Genomic DNA, 14176 nt, shown 5'->3' on the forward strand with positions numbered 1-14176 from the left:
AATGAAATAATAAAATTAAATATTTAAAATTTATTATAAAAAATTTCAAACCTCATCATAATAATATAACTTACTCTATATATAGAATGACATTTTAATAAATTCTTAATTAATTGATTTGTACAATTGTATATGCGAGTTAGCATATTCTTAAATAAAGAATGGTATATTAAAATACAAGAAAAGAAGTGAAAAGTTAAACAATATATGAATAAAGGCTTTTTTTTTTTTTAAATACCATACAATTTTGGGAACCCTAAAGGCCTAACTATCAATCTCTCCAAATAAAGCTTGAATTAAGATACGACTTTGAACAGAAAAGCTTCATGCCAGCTTAACACTGTCTCCTCGAATTTTAATACTACAAGTAGGCCATGTCCTTCCCCCAAATCCAGTCTTTTTTTTTTTTTTTAAATATCAATCCCAAAAAGTAAGGGAAAAAAGAAGAAAGCAAAGGGTCGTTTACAACCAAGCACATATTTTGGTTACTACAAATGATGGGTTTATCTTATTTAATAAAGGAAGGGTTTTGCATGGATTTGTGGGATTTTATATTTTAATATTTTTCAAGTGGATTCATCTAATAATACTATGGATGGAAACCCATTTTTCATCATTGGAAGTTAATCACATGATTAGTTAAGTTGAAGCTAATAATAACCTTCCTATATACTAAAGTTTATTTTAAATGATTAAATCATCATGTGCCATCATATTCCTTTGTCATTCCCAATTATATTGCAACTCCACCAACCAAACATGCTTCCCACATAAAATCCTCTAAACTATTCAGATTCCTCTTCTTCTTCTTCTTCTTCTTCTTCTTTTTTTTTTACTTAAAAATGAATCATTATAATAACTAGCAAGTCCTGATTGAACAAGGATAGACATGTCAATATACTTGATCCGTACATCTAACACGTGCATTACAACTCGGAGTTTAACTGAAAAACCGATTAAAACAAGAAATATAATTTGATTAGCAGTTAAATCACATGGTGACCAGCTCATCCGGTCAGGTTGGACGACATGCAGGACCCACTGCAAACCAGAATACTGAAAAGCAAAGGGGAAAGAAGCTGGCTTTACAGTTTTAAAGCTTAAACCACTTTCTAGTGGAGAGAAATTAGGGTTTTCACATGCACGTGTGAGGAAACACATGATCTACGGCTGGGATTCAATCTTTTTTGATCATCCAACGGGTGGGAGATGTTTGTACGTATGGTCACCGAGGGAACCGGTAGTGAAGGTGGGAGGAAACGGTACATACAGTTCAAAGTAGTAAGGCAAATAATGATTTGGGTTTGACCGTTGACTAGGATCCAGCAAATGCAAGGTAACTTTGTCCGAAAGTGCACGTGTGAGTAAACCAGATCCACGTGTCTTTGCTGTCCGTCGGTTGCATGAAAATTCGTGCGCCACGTAAAATCCCACATGAGTGGTAATAATTGAGACGCAACTTGCCCGAACCTAGGTTAATGCATAATTAGTTACTAATGATTAATTATTTAAATGCTAAGAAAAATTGATAGTAACTCAATTAATAATTTCATCGATTTAAGCATCTTAACGTTGAATCAGCATCTAACTTTTGCATATAAGTTAGGGATAGTGATTAATTATACATATTCTTTCAAAAGTGTACCCAATCTTGTTTAATTATGTTATGAATGAAGATTCTAAAATGAAATTAATATATATATATATATATATATACCTTTAACTCTACAATCATTGTTAGTTAGAAAGATGCATCATTCTATAACTTTAATTTCAATAATCCAAGCTGTTTCCAACTTAGAATTTCCCATTAATGTCACGAGAGTAAAACAGGAAAAAATCAAATATATAATTCTAGTTTTAACTTCTTAAATAAATAAAGTAGGAATTGCAATTTGCTTGTTGCTGTGCAAGTGGTCGCAGTTCACAAGCAAAAAAGTCTTTTGTAAATAAATTATAGGTTTTATAGCAATTTGGAGTTAAATAGAAAATGTAAGTACAAGAGAATGAGATCTCCCATCTTAATCTCTATTAAAGTTTTTGAATCTAATGATGGGCAGTTATATATAATAATGAGGAAGATTTCCAGATTCGTCTACAAATATTATTCAAACCCATTTGCACGAGGGACCAACTAAAATCTATTTGGGGTTTATTTTTGAAAATATTTGAGGTTTGACCTGAGGATTCAACTTCATACAACCTGGCTAGCCTGTGGAATTTATTTCTATATATTACAACAGCAAAATCAATTTATAAGATATTCACAATCACGCGATGATGGGTTGGTAATGTAATTAAACATGACAATGCATATAATCAATATAAGCAGAAATTAATTTTATTTTTTATCTCTAGGCACAACCAAAAATACAACTATTAATTTTTTCTTGAAATTTAATTTTATAACATTGAGATTCTATATATATATATATATATATACATATTTAAAAATTTAGTTTAGTTTAATTTTACGATTAAAGCTAATGATGTCAAAGGTAAAATAATTTTATTAGTCCTTAATATTTATACTTTTTTTTTTTATCAATTTACTTATCTAAACTTAACTGACTAATCGAAAATCAATTGTGATATCAGTAAAAAGGGTGACCCGCCGCCTCCTCCGCGAAAGAATGAGAGCCTTGCATTGTGATTGATATTAGATGTGGAGAATGAAAAAAATGGAGAGGGCATTGATGGCCTATCAAGTTGGTAACTAAAAGTTGGAAAGTCTATTAGATTCTATTTGATAAGGACGTACTGTTTTATTTGGATAGTCGGTGAAGGTGAAAGTTTTTCAATATTGGATCTTCAGCAACCACCCAAATTAATAAAAACATGATTTGATATATACAAAGAGTCTATCAAAAGAGTCGTAATAAAGTTGGGAATGGGAGGACCCAATCAAAATAATGCCAACCATATATTCACCAACAACAAATCATTGAACAATTAACGATGGCATTAAAGGGGACGATGGCAAGTCTAGTCTCAACTCAACTTAGAAGGGGGGGGGGGTCTTCTTCACGTGAGAATCACATGGGACAAATTGAAAGGGGTACCCCATCCATATATGATTGCTGGATAATGATAATACCATTTATTAATGGTAATTTGGCCTAATTTGGATTTTATTATTATTATTTAGATATTTCACTTTAAAATTAAAAGTTTTTACATCTATAAGTTGGTCAAATAATATATGGATGGGGTACCCTTGTATAAAATTTTTAATGATATATAAATTATAGAAAAAATTCTTTTATTGGTAAAGTAATAGAAATCAATAAATAAATTTTAAATAGGAGAAACTACAAAACATGAAATTGTATACAAGTGGTAGAGCCAGGTTCGTTGGCGGCCTGAATTCTTTAAAATAGAAATTATTTTTAGATTCCTTTATATTTTATAAAATTTTAAATTAATAATAAAATTATAATTTAATCTCTTAAAAATAATAAAAATTTAATTTTATCATTTAAAATTATTAAAATAATAAAATAATATTTTTATTATATTAAAACATACTATTTAACTTCGTTCCAACCGGACATCATGACTTGTATTTGACCGTGAAATAAAAAACAATTTCTTTGTGTAAACCTTATAATGTGAAAAGACAAAAAGGATAGGAAGAAAGAGGGACCAAAATCACGTGGAAGAAAGAGCCTCGTACCGGCAACTGGCGAAGGCAAATTAAAATGAAAGGAAGGAGAAGATGACGTGGGGACACCTTCAATCATCACCCGACATTATGTCGGGCCCCTCTTTCTTCCTACGTATGTCCCCACTTTGAATTATATTTTAATCACCTCACGTACTCTTTTCTTCTCATCCGTATGATTCATTCACAACATCTGATGGAGGGTTTAGATTGTGTGATGTTGCGGCGCGTGAGGTGGTGTGATCTTTGGATTTATTATTTGGGGGATTAATCCAAAAAGTTGAAAACCAATGTCAGTTTTTCCTTCAAACAATAGCGACCTTAGACATTAGTTACATGCTTGTTTCTTCCAAACTCAGCAATAATTCACTGTTTTGCCAACAAGGAGCATATGGTTAAAACTATGTGTTGTCATTCTCAAAATTTAGGATCACATTCTTCTCTAAAACATTTTAATTGTGTTAAAATAAATTTTCCATTTTACGTTTTATATATAATGACACACATGAAGAAATTTATATTAAAATTAAAAGTGGTTTTGGTTAGAATAGTAAAATTAAAGTGTGAATATTACTTCATAAAAAAAAGGGTTTATAGTTAATTCGCAATTAAAGTTTTAAAGTTTTGTGGTTTATCGCTCTTAAGTAATATTAAACACACAAGTTAAAAGTATTTATAATGAATTATTTCATTTTATATCTTAATAATTTATATGAAAAAATTTTCGACAACAGAGGAAATCGATATTTTTATAATAAGATTTAATCAAATTATAAATTAAAAAAAATCAAAATATAGTTTTATTATAGTATTGTTATAATTTGACCATTTTTGGGCGAAACCTCTGCCTCTCCTGGTGTGGCCATGGATGTAAGGAAAAGAATGATATAGAGGCATTGAATGAATATAGTATGGGTAGGCAAGAATGTAGGAAGTGTGAGACAATAATTATGTCTCTTGGTGAAAACATGCACATGCATAGAATAAGAGTGATAAGTGGGTTGAGTTTTTCTTTCAGAAATTAAGCAATGCCATTGATTGCAAAGACAAAATGAGTTGATTCACTTGGGTCCCTACAACTTGTAGGTTAATTTGTGAACCAAAATGAAAAAGAATGTCAAAAACAAATGATGACCCCCATCTTACCATGGACTTTCTTTCCCATCACCGATCAAGTACAGGTTATAGATTAAATTAAACGGCGTCGGTAGACAACAATTAAAATTCTTAAGATTAATTATATTTTTAAAGAAAATAGTTAAACATTTTCTTTTTTCCATCCTGAAAGGTGGAATCATCATGAATTTCATAAGTGGGTGTCTCTCTTAGGTAGCTTACATATTGAAAGTAGTTTGTATTATTTATATGGTTGGGAAAAAGGTTGAAATGATTGATGTCTATATTTATTTATGCTTATGAAGTCGTATTTTAGAAAATTAAGCCTCTTCGACGGTCAATGATCAAGTTGAGGAGATTGGTTGGACCAATCAATTGAATGACATATTTCTAACCAATGATTTACATCATTCTGCCTTTCTCATTTCATCCCACGATGCAACCACCGATGGCCTGTGATTCGTGGGACTGAACCGAAGACAAAATTATTTTTCTAACGGGAAAACATAATTCACCATTGCTTTTAAATTACGAGGATTAACAAATGACTCTCAACTCACACCTTTGTAAAGTTGTTTCTTATTAGATCTATTGGCATGAAAGCCATTACAAAGACAAGCTACTGCGAAACAAATAATAAAAATAGGAGAAACAAAGTTTGTTTACGTAATTCGATTTACTTACGTCTATAGAGTCCAGTTTAGGTAAAAATATCTATTATTTTCAATACTTAAAACAAGTGAACTTAAATTTAACACACCTCGTGACAATTTCCTCACTTTTGTATTCTAGAAGACTGATACTGTTACCACTAAGTTCACTCATGTAAACTTAGCATGTAAAAACACAACACAAGTTTTACAATCAAATACACTCTCACAAATAATATTTCTCACTTGAACAAATTAAGTGTTCTCAAATCTTTGTACAATAACCTATACAAGTCTCTCAATTATATAGTATTTTTCAAGACTTGCTAACATAACGAAGATCTATATCAGTCTCTATAAAACAACAACTAAACAAGTTGCATACAATAGAAAAATAATAAACAAAGTAAATAAGGACTCTTGGCAACTAAGATATCAACGTTCTAATATCCTCGATCTAAGGGATTAGATAAGCAAGATCTGGTCCGATTATCCAAATATATTTTCTCAAGTAATATGATCTTCATTGATGGCAAAAGTTAAGTTCAATAAATTGTCAGTCTCAGAAATATGAAAGCCGTCAATTTTTTCGCACTACCTTAGGAAGTGGGCACTTCCTCAGGTATATCTTAGTTATTTCATATTTTCCAACAATCTCCCTTTTAGACAGTTTATTGAACAAAACATATACAACATAGGAAGTTATATCAACAAGTAACCTTACCTCATCTTTAGCATATTCTCATTAATTCAAAAACTTAGAAAATAATTAAGTAAATTAATCATCAATGCCAAGTTGAATTTGCATCAATAAAAAACCAACCATAGGTATAAATGCATCGACAATAATAGGCATCCATTCACCAAAAAATAAGTTCCACAACAATGTCATCAAGTGGCAAATAAAATAGCAAATTAAGATTACAATAATCCAAAATAAGTTCTTAAAATTCAACACAAACTTTAATCCTTCAGCAGTAGCCCTTCCTAACAGCAACCTTCCCATCAACTACATAACTCCTCATTTAAAAGATCAAACCCCAAATTAAGTATCTATTCCCTCCCCCTTTTTGATCAACAATTTTACCTGGTTATACTATATGAACTTGGTTATACTATATGAACTTACCTAACAAAACACTAATGTTTTAGATGTCAAGTATTAGTCAGTATTTTCCCCTTTTACCGCGTATATCTTTTGATTGTTGTATATCTCGATCTAAACCATAACTTAAATTAATTATCCATTCCAAATGTCATTTAATAACATATTATTAACAACTCAATTTCATCTATGCAATAATTCTTCAAGTTTTGCAATATTTTAATTTAGTCCCTAAAATCGAAAATATCATAGTTTTCAAATTTAAGCTCCGATTTCAAAACCTATCTCAGTTCTATCCTCTTATAGTCCATTAAAACATATAATTACAGAATTTTCCATGCAACTTTTTGAATTTATTGTATTTTAGTCCCTAAGTTCGAAACTAGCAATTTTTACTTTACAAACTAGTCCATTAACATATCTAAGCTTCAAAACTAACCAAATAACTATAAAAGATTCATGAATACATCAATGAAAACTTTAGTTAACTTTAACAGTTTCGTGAAATAGTCCCTGGGCTAGTGGGGTTCCAAAAACATAAAAATTATAAGAAATGGGCTTGAAATCACTTACCAATTAAAGAAATAAGGTTGAAATGAAAGAACCCTAGGTTTTCTTTCCTTTAGCTGTGAAAGATGAAGTAGAGGAAAAATGTCTTATCTTTTCCCTTAAAAATTCCTTTTATACCTTAATTAATATTTTAACCCTTAATTAATTACTTTAAACTTGATTAACTTAATACTAAAGTTAATTAAGCTAACTTAAGAGGAGAATATTGTCATCCATCACTAACATTTCATATAAAAAGGGTAATTTTCCATATTGAACCCTTAGCAAACTAAAAATCTATAGTGGTTAAACTTTTACTACTTTTACAATTAGGTCCTTGTACCTTGATTAACTATCAATTCAATAAAATTTTTAGATCAAAATTTAATATAATACTAGATGGACTTGTCAATATTATATTATAATATTTACCAACTCGATCATTGGAATGCAGGGTTCCAAAATCACCGTTTTCAAGTACCAATGAAAACGGGTTATTATAATGATATTCTCTCATTAGCATTAATGATAGATGAAAAGTAAACGTAACCATGGTCATTACTCTTTGTGTTGAATAACTTAATTACTATGTGATAGTAGTTGACTTTTCATGAAGGAAGATGTAATGGTTACCATGAAATAAAATATGATCATATTGGGAGAATAAATTTATCCCAAAGAGATTAAAGATATCCTATTAGGGTAAAATACTTATGACAATATCATTGGACGAGTACTGATCGAGTAACTTTTGTAATGGTATGTCATTGGGAGAGCTCAGTCACGATACTTTAGTGTAATGACTTCATGACTAAATGAGTTTATAATTAATAGGCGAAAAGCTATAATTTAATTATAAATCATTTGAGCCCTAATCAGACATGTTTAATCGATCCCTCCGCCAGCTCATTAAAACCAGAAATGAATTGCATATTGAATCAAATGAAGAAAATTGATAAAAATGATAAAGTTCAAGAAATGGTTACATTCGAAAATGAATGTGATTTTCTCACTAAGTATGGAAATGACCTAAGAATTAATTTATGGTTTTTCGAATTATTAATTAATTAATTGAAGTTCAAAAATAGATTTAAATTAATTGATCATTGTGAATCCGTTGAATGTAGAAAAATTAAATATATTTTTCATAAATTCTTTTGCGGTAAAGTTGTCATGATTTTAACGGAAATAGAATTGGGTTGAGAAAATAATATTTACTTAAGGAAATAGAAAAAAATGTGCACTGGGTTGGAGTAAATTATAAAGTGTTGGTTAAAAGTCCGAGAAGCACATATAATTAGACCTAGTGTGGGAGAGGCTCAATTTTCTCTTGATGAAAACAAAGGGACGACAAATCTTAGTATTTTTACTTAGAGTTGTTGCTCCTCTCTCTTAAATATTAGGGGGTTAGGGCTTTTTTATTAAATAAATACTATTTAGGTTCTACAAGTTCTACCAGAATTCTCCCAACTCTCATTATAAATAGATTGCACTGGTAGATTTTAAATACACCTTAGAAAAGAGAGAAACAAAAGTCTTTCATTAGTTTTCAATATTGCTATTTTACCATAAAAGTAGTGGAAATTTATTTTCTAGAATAAATTGTAACACTCCTAACCCGTATCCGTCGCCGGAATAAGATTTTGGAGTATTACTGAGTAATCATAATCTAATCATTCATTTCAAACATTTCAAAATCATAAAATGATTCATCATTATCATGCATAAAGTCCTTTATTAAAGCCTTTAAGGGTTTGAAATCACTTTAGAAACAATTTGAGACTAAATCGAACACTTTTGAAAATTTTAGAAAATAGTTAGAAAAATTTTAACTACAGTGTTCACACGGCCAAGTCACACGCTCGTGTGTCTGGCCGTGTGGGTATTCGAAGTAGGGACACACGGTAGTGTCCTAGCCCGTGTCTGTGCCCGTATGACTCTCTAACTTGGGTCACACGACCAAGTCACACGTCCGTGTGCTAGGTCGTGTACCCTTCAAAATGGTCTCGCATGCTCGTATACTAGCCGTGTGTCTCACATGGCCAAGTCGCACGCCTATGTGTCTGGCTGTGTGGACCTAAAATGTGCCTTAAACAAGATGTTTACCATTTCCTACTCGCTTAGGCATTAAACAACCCAACAACCGTTCATTTAACTTGTTCAAAACACGATCAAACACATTCAAAACGTGCCAAAACAATCATCCTAGGTGCGTAACCAACGTACCCTCATTGGTACCGTATTTATATCATAAAAACATATCATCAATGTATTATTGAAATTAAAATTATAAACATGCCAAAATCCATCAATTTGGCCTAACTCATATCTACCTAAAACATTAACTTAAATTCACATGCACATACCAAACTTTGGTTCAATTTACCATACCATACTATGGCTTCAAACACAAACACATGTTTATATATATATATATATATATATACAAAACCAATGTAACACTTATAACCTCATTTACAATCCATCCACACTATAACTATCATTTAGACATCCTAGGTACATGCCGGCATAAAAGATAAACATCACCACATTTGAGTTTGGGATCGTTGTTAAATGCTGAATCGGCGATCAAAAGTGAAGTATCTAACCTGCGCATAGAAAAAGAAAATCATACGCTGAGTAAAACTCAAAGATATTTCTATAATTCGAACAATTAAGAATATAATGATACAAAAATGCATAATTTGAATTATATGAATATAATATTGTCCAAGCTTATATTTGCCATATACCATTATTTCAATTTCACATGCTATCATATTTGTTTTGTTTAACCAATATCTCAATACACATTTCTAGCTATATAAATAGCTTTTCACATATCAATCCACATTTCATTTAAACAATAGTATTATCCATTCCATATTCAATTCATGAGTATATAACTCATATATTCTATGTATTTACAACATATTTCACATTCTATTTTCAATTCACTATATCACTTCCACTTCTCATACCATGCCATTTCAATATCAATTATAGAACTTAATTATTTATTTACCCCTATTAACACGACTCAGACTCGGACGGTTACACGAATCCAACCAATACACCAGTTTGGCACCCAGTGCCTCATCGGATAAATTCGAAGTAGTAACTACGCCCAGCGCTCTATAAATTGACACCTAGTGTCTCATGGGTTAAACCGAAGTAAATTGGCACCTAGTACCTCATCGACTCGAAGTCGAAGAAATCCCTGAATTCTTCCTATCCTATGGCATGCCATCTATATCTGACTCAGCCTGATATAGTTAATAGGGTTCCAATTCACTTTCTAAATACAACTAATATCTAATTATCATATTTGCACATTATCACATTTACACATATATATATTCATTTCAATTCAACTAATCAATACATTTATAATATATATACCAATCCAATCCATTTCAATCAACTTTAATTCAACTCAATATCAAAGTGCCAAATACTCACCTCAACCACTTACCATATGCATTAAATCAAAATACAACAATTAGTAACTAAGTTCGAATTATAGAAATACAAACCGTGTATTCCGAGCTATTTGACGTCGATTTTATCCTTACCCTTCTTAATCGAGGATTCTGGTACCATGTTAGCTATGAAATTAAAACAATTAAAATTCATCAATACAACACAATTCAATTTCATATTGAATATTTTAATTTTTACTCAATATTTGCCTAAATTTCAATTTAGTCCCTAAACCGAGGTTATTTTTTTATTCTTTATAATTAATTCTATATTTTTACACAAATTTCACTTTAAACTAAATTTAACTCCATATTTTCACTTAAATCACTAAATTTTAATTTCTTTACAATTTAGTCCCTATTACTCAAAATTTACAATTTATTCTACAATTTAATCCTTTTCTATTTCTAGCTTAAAATATATCAATTTAATCCCTAATACTAGAACTATTCAACATTAACAACATTTAAAAACTTAATCAATGCTAAAATTACAACACGGGTCGGATAGCCCAAAGTACCGGGATTCCAAAAATAAACAAATTACCTAAAAATGGGACTAAATTGACTAACCAATTGAACTTTAAAAATTTGGAGCCCTGAGGCTGTGCATCTCCTTTATTCTTTCTTTCTCTTTTTCTCTCTAAATTTTGTTTGGCTTTCTATTTCTTTTCTTTTACCTATTTGTTTTATTAGACTTTATATTATTATATAATATATACATTTACGTAATTATTAAGATTACATATTTTATCTTTAATTATTATAATATATAAAAATAAATTTACATATAATTTATATATATAATTCACTAACAGTCCCACCTAAAGAAATAATGGTGCAATTGCTTGTTTAGTCCTTTTAATTATTTTTGAATTATAAATTAACTTTTACCTTAAACGCGATTTAGTCCTTATACTATAATAATTCTTAATTCATGCAAATTTACTTAACCGAAACCTAATTAACAACACAACTAGCTTCGTAAATATTTATTCTGATTTTCATGAACGGAGTCCTGGGAATGTACTTTCCGACACCCCTGACTATCTAGTCGTTACATAAATTCTATTTTTTGGGAATTGAAATTCTACCGATTTTTATTAGATAGAAAATTTTAGTTTCCTGATAAACGCCAAATTATACATATTTTTACCCCAAATACCTAGCGTATTTATGGATGTTTATTACTAGATTTGTGGATTTTGGTGCTCTTAATCCGGTTATTTCATGTTTTGTACTCAGGAGAGCACCAAGAGTCAAAAGGAGCCAAAAATGAGCCAAAAAGGGACAAAACGGACCAAATCAAGAAAATGACACGGCGTAAACCTTGCCACACGGGCAGCTCACATGCCCGTGTCTTTTGAGGGTGTCGACCAAGGCTTTCACGATTCACATGGCCTAGCTATTGACCCACACGGCTTCTGCAATTTAACGGATCGAACATGGCCTGGCAATCACGTCACACGGCCGTGGCACACAGGCGTGTCCCTTTTTCAAAGAGTTGTATTTTACACGGAAAATGATACTTAGGAAGGAAGAAATCCAATCCAAAGCCTATATAAACACCCTAAGTATGACTTAGAAAGGGGCCCCTCTCCAGAACTTTTCTGGAGCACAAAACCACACGCCGGTAATTACTTGAAGGAAAGCCAGACGATCCATCCCAAAAGCCGGAGTTACTCCAAGACTGAATATCTCTCTCAGAATTCCTTCAAGAGATTTAGAGTTTTCTTTATGTTTTGTTATTTTCATACTTTTGAGATGTACTCTTATTTTATTATGAACTAAACCCCTTAGATACCTAAAGGGGTTGAAACCTATGATGGATCTTGTTATTATTATCTGAACTGTATGATAAATACTTGATTTGTTCTTAATTATGTGTTTTTAATGCTTGAGTTAATATTCCGGGTATTAATTCATGATTTGATGTGGTTATGTAAAGGAGAAAAAGTCCCTGTCTAAGAGTAGATTTGGCATAATTAAGCGGAGTTGATCAAATGCCTAGAAATAGGGTTATGAGATTTTGCCGGATTAGGGTGAAACCTAATATGGGAGTCCATAGATCGATTTACTGCTTCCCTAGGGTTTTAATTAAGAAAGAGATTTTGATTAATTCAACTGAGGGTTAGACATTATTAGTCTCGAAAGAGATAATAATATAGGTTAGGGAGTCTCACGGATCAAGTCAAGTGAATAAATCATCTGGTTCAGAGTCAGATAACAAGTGAAATCTAGGTGGATTCCTCATTGGGTGTCGTCTTTATCAATTACTTTTCTTCAAGTCTTTTTCCAAATTTTCTCTGTGCTTTAGTTTAATTAGTTAATTACTTTAGTTAATTACTTTAATAAACAACCCCTCTTTATTTCTAAATTAAATAATAAAAAGATAGTTATTACTAGTACTTTTGGTTCCCTTGGGTACGATATCCCAGTCTTGCCATTACTATACTATTGTTCGATAGGTTCGCTTGCCTTTTCGTCATGATAATAGTTAGTCTAGGTTTGATCTTCATTATAAATATTTATTACTTGTTATGAATCACGCGATCAAGTTTTTGGCACCGTTGCCGGGGAACTAAAATATTAGGAATGCTAAATTTTTATTACTTTAACCATTTATTTTTCTTGCAATTTAATTTCATTGTTTATTAATTTACTTTTTCTTTCTCTTGGCAGGTTTTTAAAGTTTATGACTAAAAGAACACGTCGGGACCCTTACTTTTTGACGAAGAAATCGATCGCACAATTCGTAGAAACCAAAGTGAAATAAGGCGCAGCTTAAGATACAAGGAGAACAAGTAAGAAGACGATACTCAACCCCCAACTGAAGAGATGGCTGAAAACCAAAACAATCAGCTAACTCCTGCAATTGCGGCTAATCAAAATCCTGCTCCACGTACTATGTATAATTATGCTAAACCTTCTTTAACAGGAACTGAGTCTAGCATAGTTAGACCTGTTGTAGCTGCAAATACTTTTAAACTGAAACCCAATACAATTCAAATGATACAACAGTTTGTTTAGTTTGATGGTTTGTAAGATGAAGATCCTAATGCTCACTTAGCAAACTTTCTGGAATTTTATGATACATTTAAAATCAATGGCGTTTCTGACGAATGTCATTCGTCTTCAGTTGTTTCCCTTTTCATTGAGGAACAAAGCTAAACAGTGTTTGAACTCGTTACCACGAGGGTCAATCACTACTTGGGAACAAATGATTGAAAAATTTTGACTAAAATACTTTTCGCCGTCTAAAACGGCTAAATTACACAATAATATCTCTTCTTTTGTGCAGATGGATTTAGAAACACTTTACGATGCATGAGAGAGATACAAGGACTTACTAAGAAGGTGCCCTCACCATGGGTTACCGCTTTGGCTTCAAGTACAAACATTCCACAATGGTCTGAATCCCTCGACTCGGCAAATGGTTGACGCAGCTGCTGGCGGAACCATCAACAATAAAACACCGGAAGATGTATATGAGTTTATAGAGGAGATGTCACTGAATAACTATAGTGGCAAGTTATGAGGACAAAGCCAACGAAAACAAATTGACGCTTATAACGTCGACTCGCCATTCTGTGTCAAATCAGGTAGAACT

General features: G+C 31.4%; 1 non-coding gene across 1 annotated transcript; it reads right to left on the bottom strand.

Annotated features, from left to right (window-relative positions):
• Positions 1-13835: 13835 nt before the first annotated feature.
• LOC128280292 (small nucleolar RNA R71) lies at positions 13836-13941 on the bottom strand. The gene has a single exon (XR_008270472.1). It is a non-coding gene; the product is annotated as a small nucleolar RNA R71 (small nucleolar RNA).
• Positions 13942-14176: the final 235 nt, after the last annotated feature.

This window comes from Gossypium arboreum, chromosome 8 (genome assembly GCF_025698485.1).
Source record: "Gossypium arboreum isolate Shixiya-1 chromosome 8, ASM2569848v2, whole genome shotgun sequence".
Classification (NCBI taxonomy): domain Eukaryota; kingdom Viridiplantae; phylum Streptophyta; class Magnoliopsida; order Malvales; family Malvaceae; genus Gossypium; species Gossypium arboreum.